This window comes from Micrasema longulum, unplaced genomic scaffold (genome assembly GCF_059751315.1).
Source record: "Micrasema longulum isolate JH-2025_06_02 unplaced genomic scaffold, ASM5975131v1 h1tg000609l, whole genome shotgun sequence".
NCBI classification, from domain to species: Eukaryota; Metazoa; Arthropoda; class Insecta; order Trichoptera; family Brachycentridae; genus Micrasema; species Micrasema longulum.
In genome coordinates, this window is record NW_028277805.1 from 592,241 (window position 1) to 614,288 (window position 22,048).

Below are 22,048 nucleotides of genomic sequence, written 5' to 3' on the forward strand. Positions count from 1 at the left end.
GGGAATAAATATATACAATATCGACGCTGTCTTCATTATTATCCATATACGTACATGTGTATATCATCTTTGAATGAACTTAATAGTGATGCATGATTATTTGGAAATATATATTTTTACTTCATTATTATGTCGATTAAATTACGTTTTCTACCATATATGTAGATTTGCTACGATTGCTACTTTATTATATTATTTTGGATTTATTTTTACTATCAATTAATTACCGAATTGAATTATAATATTACTAGAAATTATTAATAACATATCATCGTCATCATTTTTTTTTTTTTTTCCATACTGTTACATATTATGCATGTATTAAATTACATATTTTATACATTATATTTATTAAACATTAGAAGAGAAAAAGAGAAAAAATACATATTCTAAAATTAAACATAGCCTTAAATTTGGAAAAAATGCCCACAAAGACTTAAACGTCTGAGCGTGGGCCATTCCTTTTTTATTGTTTTTGGTGAATTTTTTGTATACAAACACAAATATGACAATGCCATTAAAAAATCATACAGAAATAACAGGAAAATGACATAAACAATGTAATTAAGACATCAAAGTTTAGAATATGCTGTTGTACGACTCTTTCACAATAGGTGTATATCTGTATTTTCCATGCTGATCCAAGTCCTCAAAGCCGCTTTAAACTTTGGAAGGGATTATTCCCTTTCTGCACCTAATGTGCATAGGGCACTGCATTGGTAAAACAATCGCAGCGTATCTTGATCATTTTTGTAACATGAAGGTAAGATGATAAGTCTTACGCTTCAGGTACCAGTCCAGGGACTATGAAATATTCCAGTGTAAAAACACTCTTTTAAATAAATATTTCAAATCAACCATGCCGGGAATTGAACCCGAGAACTCTTGCATGGTAGGCAAACGCGCTGACTGTTACACCACGAGGCCGACAATTGCCATGTATTATTATATAACTTTTCTGCATTCCATTTTTCGACATGTATAAATTTTTACTATTATTATTTTGTATATTGTTTTGATTATTTAGTATATTGTTTTCATAGGTTAATAAATGCTTTTGATTTTTATATGTAAGAATCCCGACTTAACACGGAATTTTCTAACAAGTCAGGACATAAAAAAATATAATTGTGCTCTATGATAAAATTGTGTATTTTGTGCATTAAATTCATTAAAAAAATAGTGAAGCTTTGAAATAGATCAAAATTAAATAAAAAATTAGTGGGTAAAAACCATGGTTTTTGTTTTAATTATAAAATTTTTTAAAAATCATAAAATGACATAGACCTCTTTGTTTGTATTTTCGTCAGTAGTTTCTTTTCCGTAACGTAAAAACGTAGTATGTCACGTGATGCAATAAATCAGAGAAACGTATACGTTCGTAACTCATTTCTAAGCGTGACCGAACTGTCTCATATATTGTTTTAAGAATAAACGTTATAATGTGGCCAACAGAAGTTAAGGAAAAAAAGTGAAGAGTAGATTGAAAATTATACCAAGAGTGAAGGAATTAAGGGATTTTTCAGGTGGGTTGGTAAAAAAAGGAACTACTTTGAAACGTCACGAGGTCATGTGAATATTTTAAACTCTTCTATAGATCAATTTGTACCAATTTCATTTCAAAGGGAAAACACATATCCAAGTTGGTTTTCTGAGGATTTGATTGATTTAATAATCTCCAAAAAAATTATGCATAAGCAATATAAAAAAACAGATCAATAACTGATTATATTGAATCCAAAAGGATGAGGAAGGATTGTAAAGTAACATCATTAATATGTCACAATGCATATATACAAAAGATCGAAGATAATATTCTGCTTGATCCTAGGTATTTTTGGAGATATGCTAAAACCCTATACAGTAGCGATACCGGTATTCCTAAATCTACGAAATATGGAAATAATAGGTCTAGTAATATGCGAGATACAGTTAATATGTTCGCTAACTTTTTCTTTAATGTTTATGATGATGCCGTAACTTTAAATAACTCAATGGAAAATAAATTAACTGAGCCCTTTGACCTGCCTAACTTAACTATTTCTGATGATAATAATTACTAAGTTTGTAAAATCGTTGGATAAACGTAAGTCTGCTGGCCCTGATGGTATTCCTCCAGTCTACATTATAAATTGTATTCAAATATTAGCACATCCTATGAAAGTTTTATTCAATATGTCTTGAACTATTGGCGTATTTCCTGATACATGGAAATAAAACCACATTACACCTATATTTAAAAAGGGTAGTAAAGATGAAATATCCAACTACAGACCTATTTGTATCCAATCTACCCTCCCTAAGTTGTTTGAAAAACTTGTACTTGAAAAATTAATTGCTCCCGAGCAACATGGGTTTATTACTGGTCGTTCAACAGTCACTAATCTCATTTTGTACGAGAATTTTATTGCTAGTGCACTTCATAAGATGCATCAGGTCGACGCTATATACACCGACTTCAGTAAAGCTTTTGACAAAGTTTGCCACTCCAACTTGTTGCAGAAACTTAGTCGACTGGGAATACGTGATGAACTCTTAAAATGGTTCATTAGTTACTTATATAATAGAAAAATCGCAGTTAAAATAAATTCCCACATCTTCTATACTTTTTTAACAACAAGCGGCGTACTCCAAGGATCACAGTGAGGACCTATTTTATTTTTAATTTATATAAATGATATTGTTGAAATTTTCAGCGATATAAAATATTCACTTTTTGCTGATGACCTCAAACTTTATAGAGTTGTAAATAATACTGATAATTGCAATACCCTGCAGACGAATCTCAACAGAATTCACGAGTGGTGTTATAAAATAATCTTTTTCTCAATATAGATAAATGCCAGGTTATTTCTTTTTCTAAAAGTATGACTATTTAACTATTTGTTAAACCACGCTTCAATTGAAAAAGTTAATTTATTAGGGATCTTGGCGTAATTTTTTATGATAAACTAACATTTATCAAACATATTGACAAGATTTCAAATGAAGCGCTAAGTATTTTTTAATTTATTTGTAGGGTTACTTATAAATTAAAAAGTATCACACCAATCAAGTCACTTTATTGTTCCCTGGTTAGAAGTCATTTAGAATATATTTATCTAGTCTGTTCGCCCCATTATCGTGTACATTCTGATTTACTCGAGCGCGTCCAGAAGAAATTTCTCAAATATATTAATTTTAAACTTTATATTCCAGCTGCTTTATTTAATTATAATCAATTGTTACCTTCAGAAAATCGTTTAAGACTTTCTGATAAAAGAATCCTAACTGACCTAATATTACTTTATAAAGTAATAAATTCATTAATTGACTGTCCTGATTTGCTTAAGTTGGTGTGTTTCTGTGTACCTGGTCGACATACCCGCCACAGATCTCCTTTTTGTTCTGCAAGTTCTAGGACCAACTATCACATGCACTCGCCTATCCCTAGGCTCCATAGATATGGCAATCAGTATGAGGACAAGACTGATATATTTGGTTCTGGACTTGATAATTATAAAACGAGTCTGATTTCTTTTTTCCTCTCGCAATATTATTCATAAACTTTTCTTTATATTTCAAAATGTTTTTCCTTCTTTTGTTTTTTCATATTTATGTATTAATTTCGTTGATATTTTTGGTTGCTTATGTGTATTTACCTACTTGTTACTAATGTTAGAGTTATGCAATTTTATAATTTTTTATTATGTATTGATATATTTTTTCACATTTACGTTCAATAATATAAAAACAAATAAATAAACACTTGTTTACACAAACTGTTGTCGAATCTTTTTTTCAAAATCAAAAACTTTCTTCCAAAAACGAAAAATGTACTCATGTAGAGCCTATGTAAAATGAAATTATGTTATATGCAAATAATATAGGGAACAGAAAAACATAATGACAAAAACAGACTACAAAGAGAGCAAAATAAAATATTAAAACAGCAAGTAGAGAACTCCTTTATCAAACTAAACAATGAAATAAATCCGATCTCTTTCAACTAGAATCTTTAAAATGTATTCATAAATTAGCCACTGATCTAATTGCACACAAAGTCTAAATCTTGAAAAATATTGTAGCAAACATGGACTCACAGCAATCTGAAATGAGACAAGGACAGTCGAGACTAATAAACCAGAGACTGAAATTAAACAATAAACTACTAGAAAAAACTAAACAAAATACCTTTACAAAAGATGTGAAAAATACTATCCTTAACAATAGAATATAAATTTAAAAAATAAAAGATATTTTGTAAAACGAATGTAATCCGCACGGGTTTATAAGTAAATTTTAAGTAAACAAAAAACAATTAAAGCAAAGGTCAGTCATGATTACCACCATTGTCATTTTCCGTATTTTGACATTTCGTCATGATTGTAGTTTAACGAAGCGTGTGACTTTCTTCAAATTTGAATGAGAGTGGTTTAATTATTTGTTTTGATACTTTATGTCACTGATAGGTGCGCAGTATATAATTTAAAACTTGGGTTAGTTTATAAACCTGGAATAAAAAGCCCATATATAAAATTTTCAAGATCAAATATGAAAGAAAGTCAATTTTGCACATCCATAGTCATTCTACGGTCACGACGGTACAAATTAGCGGGTACCCGGTTCTATCTTTTAAATGTCATAAAAACTCACCAGCTTGAACTTGTGACGTTGCTAGGTGTGTTTTTTCGACGTTTCGGTGGGGGTTTTCAAAACTACGAAATTTTGAAAAATTGATACATTAAATTTTTTATTTTTTTTTTGCATACTTTGATATCCATAGTACCCGCATAAAATATTAAAATAGATCACAGAACTTCCTCGTTACAAAAAATCGTTGTACTTGCGTCTCAAAAAACTAGCATTTCATGTATAAAAATGAATAAAAGATCCGATTTTAGGGTAACTTTTACATGAGATCAGTTTTTTGGTAAAACCTTTTTGGAATAATCCCTTAGAAGGGGCAAGTTTTAGGCCCGAGGACTCTCGGTACTACTCAAAATGTTTCAAGTGTAACTAACAACTTTTACACCAGACTTAAAAGTTTAGTTAGATCAATTTCTCGCTTCGAATTGCTAAAAAGGTCGTGGGATAATGGAAAACGAACGCAAAAAATCCCAGTGGGAATTACGTAACGGGAAATAGATAAAATAGGTGTAAATTATGTTCGCCATGCAAGTCAGCGCGTTTGCCTATCATTCAATAGGTCTCAGATTCAATTTAAATTAAATTGTCAGAACTTATTTTCTGTTTTTTCATTCAAAAACATTTTTTTGTATTTTTTACTAAATAGCGATCGCACCACTTACTAAATGAGAGGTGATCAGTTGAATGAGTTGTTAGTTCAGGGATTTTCAATGTGCAATTTACGTTTTTTACAATGCTGCTGAATTTCAATACGGATACTCACCTTATACTGGGGTTCTCCAAAACTTTGTTTAGAGTTCTCCTCGTGGGAGGTTCTAAGGAATGTTTAGGGTGAACAAAGCGCTTGATCATGATTAAGTGATGGGTGCGGTGATACTTTGGGTTTTTAAACTTGCAGAATAAACAGTTATTTGCACGGTGGAAGGATTCGAATTGCTTACTGCGAACACTTAAATGTATTATACACGGTTGTGCGTATACTTAATGATATGCACTTGTATTGACAGTTCGTATTTTATTGTCTGAGAAAAAATAATAATTACGCATGGTGAGAACTGTAACATTATTTTAAAAGTTCAGCAGGTAATTATAAATTGAATATAGCAACCTACGTGATGTATTTAGTGGAACCTGTAAGCACGTTGGGATAGGGCCAGACCGTGAAATTTCAGAGGAACATTCGTAATGGTGAACTTTAAAAACTTTATTGCCGTGGTTTAAATAGCCCTGATTAAAAATCAATCGAAAACCTTTGGTCAATACTAAAAGCTAAAATACTAAGATTAAAATCCCAGACAGCAAAAAAGCTGAAGAAAGCACTTAAAATTACATGGGATGAAGAGATTTTAGAAACAACTATTGAAATTTAGATTCAGCAATGCCGTCTCGAATTGCTGCCGCCATTAAGGCAAAAGAAGGAGCCCCAAAAAAATTGAAAATGTATTATTTAGTATATTTTGATAATGTTTATTGAATTTTCATAAATAAATTAAAGTGATTAAAACTGGAAATCTATTATTCCGTTATTATTAATATTTATTCACTTCAAATAAAAAATCTCAACACGAGAAAAGGCAAGCTAAACGACTGAACTTAATTTTATTTAAAAAAAAAACAAAGATAAAATTTACAGGTAATGCAATTTATGGAAAACCTCAAAATATGAATTAAAATTTCTGTGACCGCTACCGTTTTAAAAATTAAAATTATTAAGGGTTAGAATATTGATGGATGTCTTAAACAAAGAAGACGTGGTATGACCAAATTTAACAAAAACTTGAAGACGAACATATCAAAAGTGGGAATAATCAGCGTGTGTACATGAGAATATATATGAATGCAGAGGAAACTAGGTCTGTATGCAAAAGCAGAGTGATATAGCATTATATCCTCTTTGCCCTATAACGGCGTGATGGTTTGTTTGTTAAACATTAAGGGATCCAATTTGAGTTAAAAACAAATATTAAAAAAAATAAATAGAAACGCTATTTAATTTACAAGAATAATATCAAAGAAAAGGTGCCAGGAAATGTGAATTATTAGTCTTATCGTCGCCTTAGTTCGTTTTTATCTAACAGACCATAACCTAAATCTGAAGAAATAGAACTTTTAAGTATTTCTTACGAAATACGCAAAAGTATAAAATGGGCACAAGTTACGACAAAATTAGTTTAAAAAATCCGTTAAACAATTTTAATTTTTTTTTTCATTGAAATCTTATAAATAAAGGCTTTCTTGAAACTCCTTTACATTTAATTTAATAGATATAAAAATGGTCAATTGGACAAACACAAGCTAAAGCGACGTAATGGTAATCGAGGAACAGAATATTATTATTTCCGAGTCAATGTGAAGGAACATTATGAGGTATTAGTTGGAGAATAGTCAGGACCTCAAATGAACTATTTAGTATTTTAAATCCAGTGTTTTTTTTTCGTTAAATTTTCTTATTTTTTCTTTTATTTTTATATTTTATTTATAAAGTTTTAGATCTAAATCTTTAAAGGTACTTTTAATTTTACTAGATATATACGCATTTTATTTATTTTTTAATTTAAAATTTTATTTTTGGATATTATATTTATTTAGATTTTTTTTTATTTGTGTTATTTTATTCATTATGTTTTTGTTGCAATAAGAAGCACTCACCAATTTTCTTTCTGTTTTATTTTTAAAAAAAACATGAATCATTGTTTAATGCCTTTGCATTAATACGATAATCAATGTTTTTTCTTAAATTAAACTGTAGTTTTTTACTCTCTTCTTTTTAATACTTTTGAATTATTTTAAACTGTTTCACATTGTTTCTGTTGAGGTTTTATTTATACTTATGTCTGATCACCCGGTGACAAACTATTTGTTCATGGTTTGTCGGGACAATTATTGCTTAATATTTTACATTTTATAATCTTTAGTAATATTGTTTAACTTTTTCAAATTAAACTATGTGAAAAAAATCATTTAAAAGACTCGATGAATTACGAAAAAAAAACTAGTACAGGTTTTGTAATGGGTTTTGTAACTCGACGACTCATGACTCAAGTACGTATACTCGTATGAATGTATTATCTTGCATGTTGCATTTAGGTTAGTGGGATAACATACTCTCCTTATCCAGGAAATCCGTAATCTCTCCTGAAACTTAAATCTGTACAAAGACTCAACTATATATTTGATTCCATAATCTGCCGTACAAATACAGTATGATAAAAGTTGTGTACTAAGCTGAATTCATAATTAATATTATTACTAGCCTGTTCATCACACCGTTATGAGTGTGATCACATTGCCCAGGATTCGCGACGTAGACGTGGATAAGAGCGTTAAACTGTACGGAAAAGTATATTAAAAATGTACGGAAAAAAAGATATCCGATTTACTAAGCGTCAACGGATTACTTGTCAAAAATGACCGAGAATAAGCGGAAGAGAACATCTAAAACTCAAGATGATACAAGAATTTGGCTCAGTTTATTAATAAACCACTGAATTTCCTCATTATGAAGTGCTTAATAAAGGAAACGTTAACGGAAAAATATTTAAGTGATTACAAATTTCAAGTGAGTACACATTTCATATTAATATTTCGTGTCCATTCTGCCTAGGAATCGAACCTGGAATCTTAATAATGGTAGACGAACACTTTAATCACTCGATTCCCTTTACAAAGATTTTTATCTGTGAGCAGCCATCGAGTCGAAAACAATCTTCCGGGTTCTGGTTTTATTTCGTTTACAAGACTGTATTTTTTATCCGTCTGGACACAGATAAACCAACTAGTATTATTTATTGAGGTATTTCGTATTTAGAAACACATGTGATTTGTTTATATTGTTTTCCTCACAGCAAATTAACATTGTTTTATAAAATCTTAATATAAAATAACAACATTCTATTAAAGAAAAAAAAGTTTTTTGTGAGAAACAAACCAATAGAAAGACTAACGGTCTTAAAATGGTTTCGGATATGTAGAGAAATGTATTTTTACTCTAGTTCATCCCCCGTTAACTCCGGTAAACGTGAAACGTTCATTTTCATTTTTTTATGAAAATATTTTGACCGTTTGCTTTCACTGTTGCTCTTAAACAAGACCATGACAGATGATAAGCCCTGTATATGCCTAAACTTCTATATTACCTTGTAAAAAATGTTCCTTATATCTGTCGTAATATATTAATATTAATAAATCTCAAAGGAGTTGAATCCAGTTCTTGTAAACAAAAATTTGGATGGAATCAAAATATTGTTAAAAAATAAAATTTGGTTGCATACGCGTTCAAGAAATTTATTTTTGTTTTAAAAGTAAATAAAAATGAACAATAAAAAAGAAGGAATTGAATTGTTTAAATAAATTCAAATTTTAAATAAAAATAAAACAAATGTGATTTATCATATAAATAAAGGACGAGTGATACTTTAATCCAGAAATTGTGAATATCCACGACTAGTTTCATCGCTTTCGCGACATTCTCGAGACTGGTATCTTTATTAAGGAGTTTAATGTATTTATACAAAACAAAGTTAAGGATAGATAATTCGAAATTATATGAAAGCAAATTAAATAAAGTTATTTTTATTTTAAGGATCATTATCAACATTTTTTTATAAAATAAATTACAATGAACTTCCATCAAGAGTTTTCACTTACAAACTTAAATGTTTTATTTATTTATTTATACATCAACGGTTCAAAGAACTTTTTACAAAAAAATAATAATTTACAGAAATAATCACAGCAGTGCACAATAATCATGTAGTACAAAGTAAGAAATAATAGAATAGTTGAAACTAAAAAATTTAGTAAACATATAATACAAAAAGTTAAAAAGAAACATAACATTTCTTTATAAAAGAAAGCAATTACTATGAGAAAATCTTATGTACTAAATATAAATATAACACGGTAAAGTTGAGAATAACTAGATAATAATAATAAAAAAATTGATACAACATAAGTACTTAAAAAAATAAAAGTTTTTTGAGCAATAAAACAAAAATTAAAATATTTAAATTTCTAAATAATAATGCCTCCAGTTAGTGAAATCATCATCATCATCAGTTGGTTGGAAGAAGTCGCCATTTGGCAATAAATCCAAATGTTTAAAAAGAATTGTGTTTTTTTTCCGCTTTTTTTATTTAAATCGTTTGCTGTTCATAGTATCTTCGACCCCCATGTTTTGTCCACAAAGATTTGGGGCTCAAAATATTAAAATATTTTAGGCAAACAATTTTATAAATCTTAAGATGATGTTTTAAGAACCAGAGTATATGCGGTTGGATAATGTCAAGATATTCCGTAAAGCAACAGTAAGGAAACCGGAAACAGAGTGGATTAGTACGTTTCCCGGATGTAATCGGGATCTTGGTTGGCAGTGCCTGGATATGTATTATTTATTCAAACACTATGCCAACCATCATCAAAGAGGACACAGAAACAAACCTTTACCACCTACCAGATTGACTTGTAATGAATTTACAGAAAGCATTTCAATAGAGATGGAAAGTATTAATTAATGATTTCAGCTCTTTGACTTCATAAAATTCAACACTGAAAGCCCCCTCCATTCACCCAAATCAGTTATAGAGCTTTGTGGCTTTTTTTTTCAAAAAGTTGAGGTCCCGCAAACTGGGTTTGGGACCCTTGTCTAGTGTCTCGGACTAAGTTTGAACCCCACATTACCTCAAGCTGATTCTTTTTTTTAAGTGAGTTATTTACGCCTCGTTGAAAATAGCCCTTAATAACGTTTCGACAAATCTTATAGCAAATGTTTCTTTAAAAAAATAATTTAATCTTTATTATACGGATAATTTAGAAAAAAGCCATTCTTCATAAAAAAAATCTCTTTAAAACAAATAATTGCTTTCAACGCTGTATTGAACCCAGTGATTGGGAAAATCTCATTTTCCTAATAGGGAAATTCAAAGTTTTTTTTTTTCAATTTCAATTAATAAGGATCTATGAAATACGGTCGAGTAAATATTTTTTTTTTTACTACATATTAGTATCATGTATTTTTTTATATATATATATACAGGTGTTCTTTAAGCCCTGTCACATCCGAAACCACGATGATCAGTATGGGCAAAAAGACATATTGGCATATTTAAGAAAATATTTAGAACGAAGAAAAATTGTAAAAATATAATATTAAATAGAACAAATGGTTGCTTACTTCTGCAGGGGAGAAGCGAAGGGGGCGCGACCGCGTGGTTAACGGTGTGTCTGATTCCTCTCTCCTCGTTTCTCTCCTGCAGAAGTTAGCAACCATTTGTTTTTTTTAATATTTAATTTTTTTAAATTTTATTCGTTCTAAAAATTTATTTAAATGTGCCAGTATGTCTTCTTACTCCTACTGATCATCGTGGTTTCGGATGTTACAGGGTTTAAAGAACACCCTGTATATATAATTTTTAATTCCCGTGAAAATTAATTTGTTTTTTTGGGTGATACCGTGTGTGTTGGATTTGTTACGACGTTTCGGCTACCATTGCAGCAGCCATCTTCACGGTAAACTGAGTGTTTTGGAGAAAAAAAAAGTATGTGTTTAAATATTAGTAATTTGTACCGTGTCGCAGTCGGCAGTAGGCACATATCTATTCATTTTTGTAGTATGTAGTACTGGGAACCATGTTGAGTTTAATTTAAGTTCGTCGTCTTTGTTTATGTTATTTGGGTGTCTATGTATTTCAATTGCCTCTTTTATTATTCGTGCACTGTAATTACTGGGTTTATGCAAAATTTTCGGTTCAAAGGCGAAAACATGTCCGGTGTCTATAAAGTGGTCCGCTATTGCAGATTTGTCAGGATGCCAAAGTTTACTCGCTCTTTTGTGTTCGTCAATCCTTTTATTTGCTGTGCGCCCTGTTTGTCCTATGTATACCTTATCACATCATTGGTAATTTAGTTTATAAACAGCTTTCGTTTTCAGGGGATTCTTATCTTTTGGGCTCAATAAATGGGTTTTTATTTTTCCTACAATCCCAAACGTTGTTCCAATATTACGTTTCTTCAGCACTTTGGCTATCCTGTCAGCTGCCAGTAACATTCTGTACATATGGTAGGTATGCAGTTCCGCTGGTAATATCTTCTTCCTTGTTCTTGCGATTTAATAATGTTGTCAATTTGCTTCTTTTTATACCATTACGCTCTAACGCATCTGTAATTTTGTTGACCTCTTCTCCCTTTTCGGAATCTTTGCATATTCGTGTCACTCTTGTAAACAATCTATTTATTAATCCTCGTTTTTGGGCTAGATGATGATGCAAATCAGCGTGTATTACAAAAAAAAAAACAAATTGATAACAGTAACCGTGAAAACCTTCATACCTATTTTTTGTGACCGTTTAAATTTAAATAAAACATCGTAGCAAATCTTGACGTCACAATTATCAAAGCCAAATTGTTGCGTTTTAGTAGGTACATATTCTTTTTTCATTTATTTCTTAAAGTTATGTTTGAAAACATTTCCCCACAGTATCCATATTGATTTTGAAAACACAATTTATTTTTCTTAATCCGTTTTATATACTTTTATCAGTATTTGTAGAATGCGATATTTCCTTATTTTAACTGTGATAGGGTATGTTAGTTCATGTTGATAAATAGACCGAGTGAACTAAGTAAGATTGAGCAAACCGACCCCTCATACAGGCAACGCTTTTACGACATTTTGTAGTTTTAAAGACTACCTGATTCAGAGATCTATCAAAATTTCCACCCCTGTTTTCTCCAGAATCATCCTATTGAAGAGATGATCAAAGTATCAACATGGCATCATTCTAGTCGATGTCAATCAACCAGCCAGTAAAAAAAACCACTTTACTTTTTCATTAATAACACGTATTCCAAAATTCTTTAAAACTGCTTTTAATATTCCCAATAAATAAAAAACTCACCCTGCCTTACCCCTCCATCGAACCCTATCATTACCCACGAACTAGACTGTATAATTATTTTGGCTTAATTTATATACACAACTGATGGGTTATTTTGAATACTTGAAAAAATTGTTCTAATTTACATAAATTTAACTCGTGTGTGGTGTAAAAACATAAGGTTTTTTTTATTTTTTGCCTAGATGAAACTTTTCTTAATTATTCTATCATTATCTTCCACAAAAAAACAATATTTCACCTCCACTCTGTCAGAATTCGAACTCAGGACCCCAAGAATAGGAGGCAAACGCGTCAACTACAATTAAACAAAGCGGACTTATTTTCACTCAGTTTCCTCATTCAGGATTTTTACCTGACAGTGGCTATCGAGTCAAAAAAACTCATGCAGTTTTCTGGTTTTATTTTACACACTCAACCAGATTTTTCTATCAGACACAGACAAATCACTACTCTTACTAATATAATTAAAATTTACCTTATTTTAAGGTAGTACGTATTTCGCATTTTCCCCGGATAAAAAATAACGTCATGTGATATAAAAATATACAAGCTTCTAGATAAATGTGTAAATAATATATCTAACCGCTTTGTGCATCAATGTTCATCTCATCTCGTAGGTATATCTTTTGTTTAGTATAAAACAGTATTTATCTTTGTATATTATTCCTGGCCAATTACCTTTGTTTCCTATCCTTCTCTTAACCCATATTTATGGTACCTACCTAAAATCAAGATAGAAAAATAGTACATTTAGATTTGCAACGTTATAAACAAAATTTTGACATTACAAAACATTGCATGAATCTTTGTGAGTCATTGTGAAAGTTATTTAAGTAGTTAAATATCATTCTATGTTTTTTTTATATGGTTTTTTTACGATACACATATATTTTCTTCATTATAAATTTTGCTATGTTTTTTCTTTTTACTTCGTATCTTACTTTTTTATGTTTTTTTGCTATGAACAAAAATATTTTTTACTATATCTTTCACTATGTATTTTGTTATTACTAGGGATTTTATTGGATTTTTTATTATTTATTATTTACATACAATATTGCATTTTCATTATTTTTTTAAAACATTTTTAAATGTTTCCTTTTTACAAGACTTACCAAGACAATTAATATGGCTTGTCGGTAAAAATCTTTTATATGAAAACATATGATAACACTACTTAGTTGTATAATAATAATTACTACTAACTCAAATATAAGGAGCGAAAAAAAAGTACACATAATTTAGGTTTTCAAATAATATTTAGAAAAATTAAAAAAAAGTATATTATATTTCAATTATAAGATAAAAAATAAATACAAAACCAGAGTACCAAAATTTAAAATATGTCTTAAGTGTGTATTTTATTTTTACTACGTATATTACTGGTTTTAAAAAAATATGTTTGTACTACGTTTTAATTACATTTTTTACTGTTTTTGTGCCATGTATTTTACTATGATTTTAATAACGATTTTTACCTTTATTTATTGTTTTAATGTATTGATTACTGTTTTAAAAATATTTTTTTGACTACCTTAGAACGGAGAAAATAACTCTAGTTAGATAGTCGAAGCAACTCTGTATACATGTATAATTTTATGTATAAAATATGAGTAAATAAATAAAATAAATATATCATAATTCAAATTGAACTTCGCCATTCAGCGCCCCCAAAATAGAACATTTTTCTCATCGCATCAAAGGTAGGTCCATTTCCGTGCTCCTTTCCTCGATTAAAATATTTTTAACCTTTTACAAAACTGAATGAAATTTGTATTTTCGCGACAGTTCGCTTTTTGTTAGTGTCTTTGAATGCGTTTTTTTTAACCTCAATTTTTTTTCTTGGTTTTATAGCATTTTTCTTCGATTACGACATCTATTACTAATATTATATTACATTTACTGTTTTAATTAAATCTGAAAACCTTTTTTCAATTTTAAAAGAGATAACAACTTTTATTTTTACTGAAAGAGTTTTTTAGCGAAATTCGAAAAAAGGTCAACACATCTCAACAGAAGACCTGACCAGAACTTTTTGATTTCGCAGCTTTATCCCCTTACCGGCTTCATGTTTCGGAGCAAATTTTAAGCCGAGCCGTAAACTAATGAAATCTAATATTTTTATTTATTTAATTTTACAATACGCCCAAGGGGCATGTACAAAAATTATACAGGTAAGTACAAACATAGTAAGTAATAATTTTAAAAATAAACAAAACATATTTTTTTGTATAAATGTAGAAACAATAAAACGCATACTACAATGAAAAATAAGTGAAATTTTGCATAGTAAAAAAGAAAAAAATATGGATGTATGAAAAATTTTATAAATAGCAAATTGTAAATTACTTGTAAAGAATTTAAACAAAATATACAGGTGCTCTTTAAACCCTGTCACATCCGAAACCACGATGATCAGTATGGGCAAGAAGACATATTACAAATAATAAAAATTATTTTACAGTAAGTATATGTATATAATAATATAATATATGGTACACAAAAATATTTGGAAGAAATCTTACAAAAATGCATATTTTAAAAACGGTTTATCATTATTGACAACAGGCGTGTATTGAACAGGGTAAATATTATTTAATTTTTAAAATTTTATTTATATTTTTTATGCATTAAACGCCTTAAGAGCTTTTACAAAAAAATAACAGTTCACTGATCGACTTGGCGTTTATTTCTTAACGCTCCGTATTATAATTTTAATATCATTTGATTTGAGTTCACTTATTTCATTGATTATTTTTTTTAACAAAAACGAAAAATTGGACAGTTGTTTCTCCTTGTGAGGACATTTTCAAACGAATATGAAGATTGAATAGACCGAAGGTCGATACACAGGGCCATATTCTATAACTAATTCGTATCGTAAATTCATTCGTATCGTATGAGAGGGAACGAGAGCGAAATACAACAACATTCCGACTGTCGCGTCGTGTAGATTTGATTATTCACTCTTTTCACAAAAGTGCTATTATCTCAGTTTCACTTTTCTATGGCTGGTCGATTTCTGCATAACAACGTTCAAGTGTGACTGAATAAGCCTGCAGTTAATTAAAGGTACTTAAGAATAATTTGACGTTTCATGTTCAGTGTGATCAATGATAATAATGATGGGAAAAACCAATAGTTAAGTGCAAGACCAGATGGTCACTTAGTGTAAGGGTATTCAGGTTAAATGTCATAAAATAATTGTATATACAGGGTGTTCTTTAAACCCTGTCACATACGAAACCACGATGATCAGTATGAGCAAGAAGACATATTGGGACATCAAAATACATTTTTAGAACGACCTAAATCTTTAAAAAAAAAAAACAAATGTTTTTTTAAAAATATTTTATTTAAAAAAAAATTCTTCGTTCTAAATATATTTTTTAAATATGCTAATATGTCTTCTTGCTCATGCTGATCATCGTGGTTTCGGATGTGACATGGTTTTAAGAACACCCTGTACACGTACCCGTCTCTTCGCCAGGACACCAATTAAACCAACATGCAAAACCAACTATACACCTTCGCGATAGTTGTTGCACAACAATATAAAACCAACACGACATGCATTTTAATAAGCACGTGCACTGATTAAGACAAACATGCACTGATTAAAATATGAAAATATTATGTTATTTGAGAATTAATGAAAAAGTAGGGGTGTGTCTCGAAACTGGTAGACATAGAAAAGTCGGTAAGTGGTTATATACAAATATTTAATAACATTTAGTAAAATGTTTGACCACAACGTTAATGTTTTAAATATTATAATACTTATATTTGTGTTGGGAAGAAGGTTATAATGTTTTTAAAACAGTAAGCATTTATTGCATTGACATATTAATACATAGACATGCTTAGAGCCCTAAACAGTTATGACACTTTCCCTCATTCCCAAACGCTCAGTCATGCCAAACGTGTATTTAATCTTTCTTAGACCTGACTTGCTGACGCAAGGCGTGATGTTTAGAATCGAATCAAAAATGCCTACTAGTGTCCTAAAAACGTGTTAAAACTTTTCAGAAAAACATTGTTTAAACGAATGTGTAACATTTCGTTGGTAAATATTTTTCCATGAGTAACAAAGCTTTAAACAATTAATATTCAACAATATTTTGAGTATATCCGTTTGGATCATTTGCTTGCAGACTGGCTGGATTTTCTCCCTAGGGAGTTGTCCATTTTTTAATTTGGTGCAACAGAGAGGGAAAACATTTTTGAGAAGAGAATTTGGGAGTCTTGGCAATAACAGGGCTTATGACCTGTCATTGGCTGGTTTAAGAGGCCACTTTACACACTGTGTAACATTCACTATTCTGCCCATGTTTGAACATCCACATTTCCTCAACTCTTTCATCTGTTGACTTTTGTGAAGTAAATGAGCTGAAACCTTTATCATGTGTGTGAGATTCATCCGGTGTAGTGCATTGGTTACGTGGTTAAGTAAGTGCAGGATATTGGTAAAATTAACCAAAATAGGACACAAAATGCCGAACTTAGTGGAAGGGTTGTCAATGACTGTTTACAGACCGGCTTCTTCCGAAGAGTTTTAAGTGGTTTCCTCTTCATTGGAGCAAATGCTCCTGATTAGTCCACTATAGAATATCTACCCTGATCCCAACACTCAATGATAAAATAAAAGCTTGTTAAAAGCTGAAAAATCTAGTTTTATGATTTGTTAATCTTGTACATAATAAGCAAGGTAAATGCAACTCTCATATTTTTATTATTTATTTATTTATTTATTAATCATAAAACACAAAGTATTTTACAAGTATAATACGTTGAATTACATTCCCAAGAATTATAATTACTTAATTTGGGACATAATTAATATGAACATTAAAAAAATAACACATATCGAGAACAACAAAGAAACAAAGTAAGTTTAGCGCCTTATTAACTAAATATAGCACAACAATACATACGCCAAAACCTTTTCTTACGCAAGCAGAATAAATATATTAAAAAAACGCTTTTAAGAATACTAAAGTAGTTAATCTACTTATAAGGTCATTAACATCACATACCGTGTAGATGATGCAGCCATAGTGATGATGAGAACATTTCCATCTCAGTTAGTAAACATCTTGATATAATATATATATATATATTTTTAAAAACACCCCTAGGTACGAGTCCCACAAGCCGGTAACCCTGATATTGAATATAAACGATTGCCACAACAGGTAATCGTCCCCACAATATATTTTTAAACTTGTATTTTTAAATAAAATACTCCCTTTTCGTATTTTTTTTATATCTTTTAATAACGATAACACCGTTTAAATTTCAAAATAATTAATTACGCTTTTGCGTCATAAAAATACAAACCTAGCGGTTAAAAAAATTCTTAGGAGTTCGTGACTGTCAGATGACGTAGTTAGTGTTTTTAAAATATTAATTTCCTTGAGGCCAAAAGTCAAGGACGTCAACTTCAATCACTTTTATAAAGGGTTGTTTTAGGTAAGCTCACAAAATATATAGGTCAGATTTACATAATTACCGTCTCCATTATTACATCCTTTTTTAGACGAAAAGTTTTCATTAACATACAAAAACAGAGATGGAGAATATTTTGGACAAGAATATATGAAAGTCTAGGCATTTACAGGGCTTATGGTTTAAGTGGCCACCTTACACAATGTGTAGCATTTACGATTTTATCTATATTTAAACACCCACATTTCTCAAAATATTCCATTTGTTGATTTTCGTGAAGAGTTAGACGAGGGAGAAAGTACTGCATAAATGATTCCGAGAAGAAGTCTTTGGATAAATCTGCTGCTTTTGGGTACGCCGTTGGTGACAGACCTTGAGTGTCACCCGGGGGCGTTCTGGGGCTCCAGAGAGTGGATACTAACATTACCTATCACTGTCACTTAGTTTAAACTAGATGATGAATTTATTTATCTATTTTATTTATACTTTCTCTTGTCCCTGCCATGTAGACGATGAGGGGGGGGGGGGGGTTTAAAGCGACAGTGAAAGGGGCATTTAAATTTGTGAATATTTGTTGGCGGTTTTCCTTACTAAATAAGGTTAGTAAAGGAAAAAATATAATCAATTCTGTAATATTTTTCAAGTATTAAAAAAATAATCTGCCTAGATCATTAAATTCACCTTTATAAATAAATAGGTCAATATATAAGTATTTTATTATTAAAAGAGGAAAGCCATGTTTGTCTACAACGTTTCTTATACTGAAATAAATATACTATAGAACACTTCCGTTTTCCAGAAATTACGATCTTTTGGAGAAGTTCGAGCGAAGTAAGTTCGTAACTAAATGTTTGTTACTAGATGCAGTTAGCCTTTGTTTTAGTTACAGACTTACTGTTATGTTCTCATAAACTCCACTTTGTCAAAAACTAGAAGTTCAATTCAAAATAACAATAACAACAAACCATTTTATATAATAATACAAAATATATGAGAACAAATTGTGGGGTACTCCGGCATGTAACTAGGTCAATTTCTGTAATGAATCTGTTGGAATCAACAGCACAGAACTTCTATGAAAGCTGACCTGCTGAGTTTATTGTAACAACGCTGTTGAACAAGCTTCCTGCAGAGGTAAAGGGCTAGAGATCAGTCTAGAGATGACGATTAAAGGATAAAGGACTTCCTCTTAAAAAATCTTTAAGTGTAAAAAGCAACGCTCCAATGAACTTTTATTCACTATCTGTTTAATTGTCATACAAAATATGCTATATTGTTTTTCAGATATTTTATGCTTTGTAATGGTTATATAGCTGATTGGATATTACAATACCCACCTAATCGAGCTGGAATAAAAATGATTATTATTATAATAAGTTTGGCGGGATTTAATTTTTTTTAAACATTTGTAAATACATTTCGCGGATAATACAAATAATATATAAAAAAGTGGTATGTATATATGTTGGTTCATTCATATGAGCCAGTGACGTCATTTAAATAAGTTCGTTTTTATGAAAATATTTTTTTACATTTTCAAGAAACTTTGGGTACAATTCAACGCTCTAATTTTTACCGCGCGCAAGAAATCATTTTTTGTATCCAATTTCCCGTAGGGCTAAAGTTCCTCATCATGCCCTAAAATAAATTCTATTATGAGTTTAATAACATGGGTGAAACGGTGAATTTTGTTTTATTTTATTATATTTATTATGGCTCACAATTTGTTGTGTTCATCAATAATTATATGTGAACACAACATGTACAAATATTTTTTTTATTTTTTTTATTTAATATAATATAAAGTTATAACATGTTAACAAAAAAACATAATAAAGCAAAAATACAGAAACCAAAAAAGTAGTAACCTCTTGTGCTTGCTGAGGGATTACAATATTAATAATTTAAGTACAAAATAACATTTTTATAAATAAGTGCATATATATGCATGCAAATGCGAATGTGTGCGCATGCATGTATAATTATACATACATATGCACGCACACGCACACGCACACTCATTTACACGCACATACACATTCACCCACATACATACTATAACACGGTGAAGAAAATGATAAAATAAGATTTTTAAGTTACTTAACAAAAGAACTTCAAGTACTGTAGAAAAAAACTTTGAAAGAAAAAAAAAACACATTTCCTGAATTTTAAAATAAAAAACTTAAATATGATTTAAATGTTAAATAATAGCATTTAATTAACAAGTAAGTAGTAATTTTATTGATTATTTTTTGCATAAAAATGTCTGCCTTAAAACAGGTTGTACCTAGTTAGGCAGACTAGACATGACCCAGAGAAATCTATTACCCAAGTGTGTATGTAGTAGATAAAGTAATTGTTATTTTTGTTAACAAACTTTGATTATTATTATTATTATTATTATTAAGGAGGTTGATGAATGAAAATTTTTACCTTTAGTTTATTTTGTAAAGACATCGATAAACTATATTAAAAAAATGTTCTTATATCATGGTCGACTGTTTGTTTCTATAAAATAAATAATAAATAAATAAATAATAATTTTTATTTCGTCAGGTAAATTTTTATAGAAATATATTATCTGATGTACATTTTTTTAAAAATGTTTGATGATTAAATTTTGGCATATAAATGTGATATTGGCGTCTACGTGAATAACTTAATGTATAGATTTTTTAAATTCTCTTCATAGATTTGTAAAATTGTTTTTTTTTCTACATTTTGTCAATTGATGGAATAGTTCTTTTGTTGGGAATGTTGATGTTTTTTTTAAAAATTATAAATCTTTATACTATTTTTACCAAGTTTATAATACTTGTGTAGGAACCTCTCCTACTAGGTTTATAATTATTATTTTGAATAGGCAAGCTAAATTGAATAATATTAATATTATGAAGTTATCTACTTATTACAGTTAATTATACTAACTGATTATAACAATTTTACCTAACATTAGGGACAAATTTGAAATTTGATTTTATAAATTCAGTCACAGTTTTCCTATCATTGTTTGATGTATCTTTAAAGATATAAATATCAGCATTACTTTCTACATAATTGTATAATTGCGCTATATCATTGTTAAAGGTCGAAAGATAAAATATACTGCTTCTTCTTCAGCCTTGTTCTCTCCACTGATGGATAAAGGCCTCTTCCAAACGTCTTAGTAGCGTCTGACCCAGATTGGGCGGCTACAAACAGCGTCTGCTCCCTATGTTAAGGGCGGCTGAATCCGAACTCACCAACACATCTGACATGCGTGGTGTTTTATTGCCAAAAACCTCCGAACAAAACGAAATAAACTCGAATCTTAAAATATAACGCATGATCTTAATAGGGAAATATCAACTTTTTAAAAAAAAAATTAAAGTTATTTAGGTCTATGAAATACTGTCCAAAAAAAAAAATTTTTGCTAATTATAAGTAGCATAAAAAATATATTTAAATTTTGAATTTCCACAAAAACTGTCATTCCATTGGCCACGCCCCTAATACGTTATTTGTTCCTGCCCCTTCAAATTTGTTTAAAACATTGTCACGAATTTTGATGTCACAACTACCAAGGCCAAACATGTCGCATTTTTCTAGCAACGTATTCTTATTAAATTTCCATTTTACATTTATGTATGATAACGTTTCTCCACAATATCCATATTGATTCCGAAAATACAATTAATGATTCTAAATCCATTTAATATATTTTTATTGGTATTTGTAGCATGTGATATTTTCTTATTGCCGACTGGGAACATTCAAATGTACATTCTCTAAATTTATGAACATATAATATCAAGTCCACAATCTTTCTTGTGACTTATAATTTATACATATTAAAATGTTCTAGGCGCTGATCATAAGACTAAAGGGTTATGCACAGGCTACATTAAAATGTTAGGTTACGATGATTTTATTTTTTTGTGACGATTCAATTAAATTAATGTGAGTTATGTACTGTGGTTAGACGGTGTCTTAATATCGGCAAAATGATGCATCTTAAAAGTTGCCACTTAAACCAGCCAATGACAGGTCATAAACCCTATAATTGCCAAGCCTTTTTTATTTCTGTCTCTAAAATG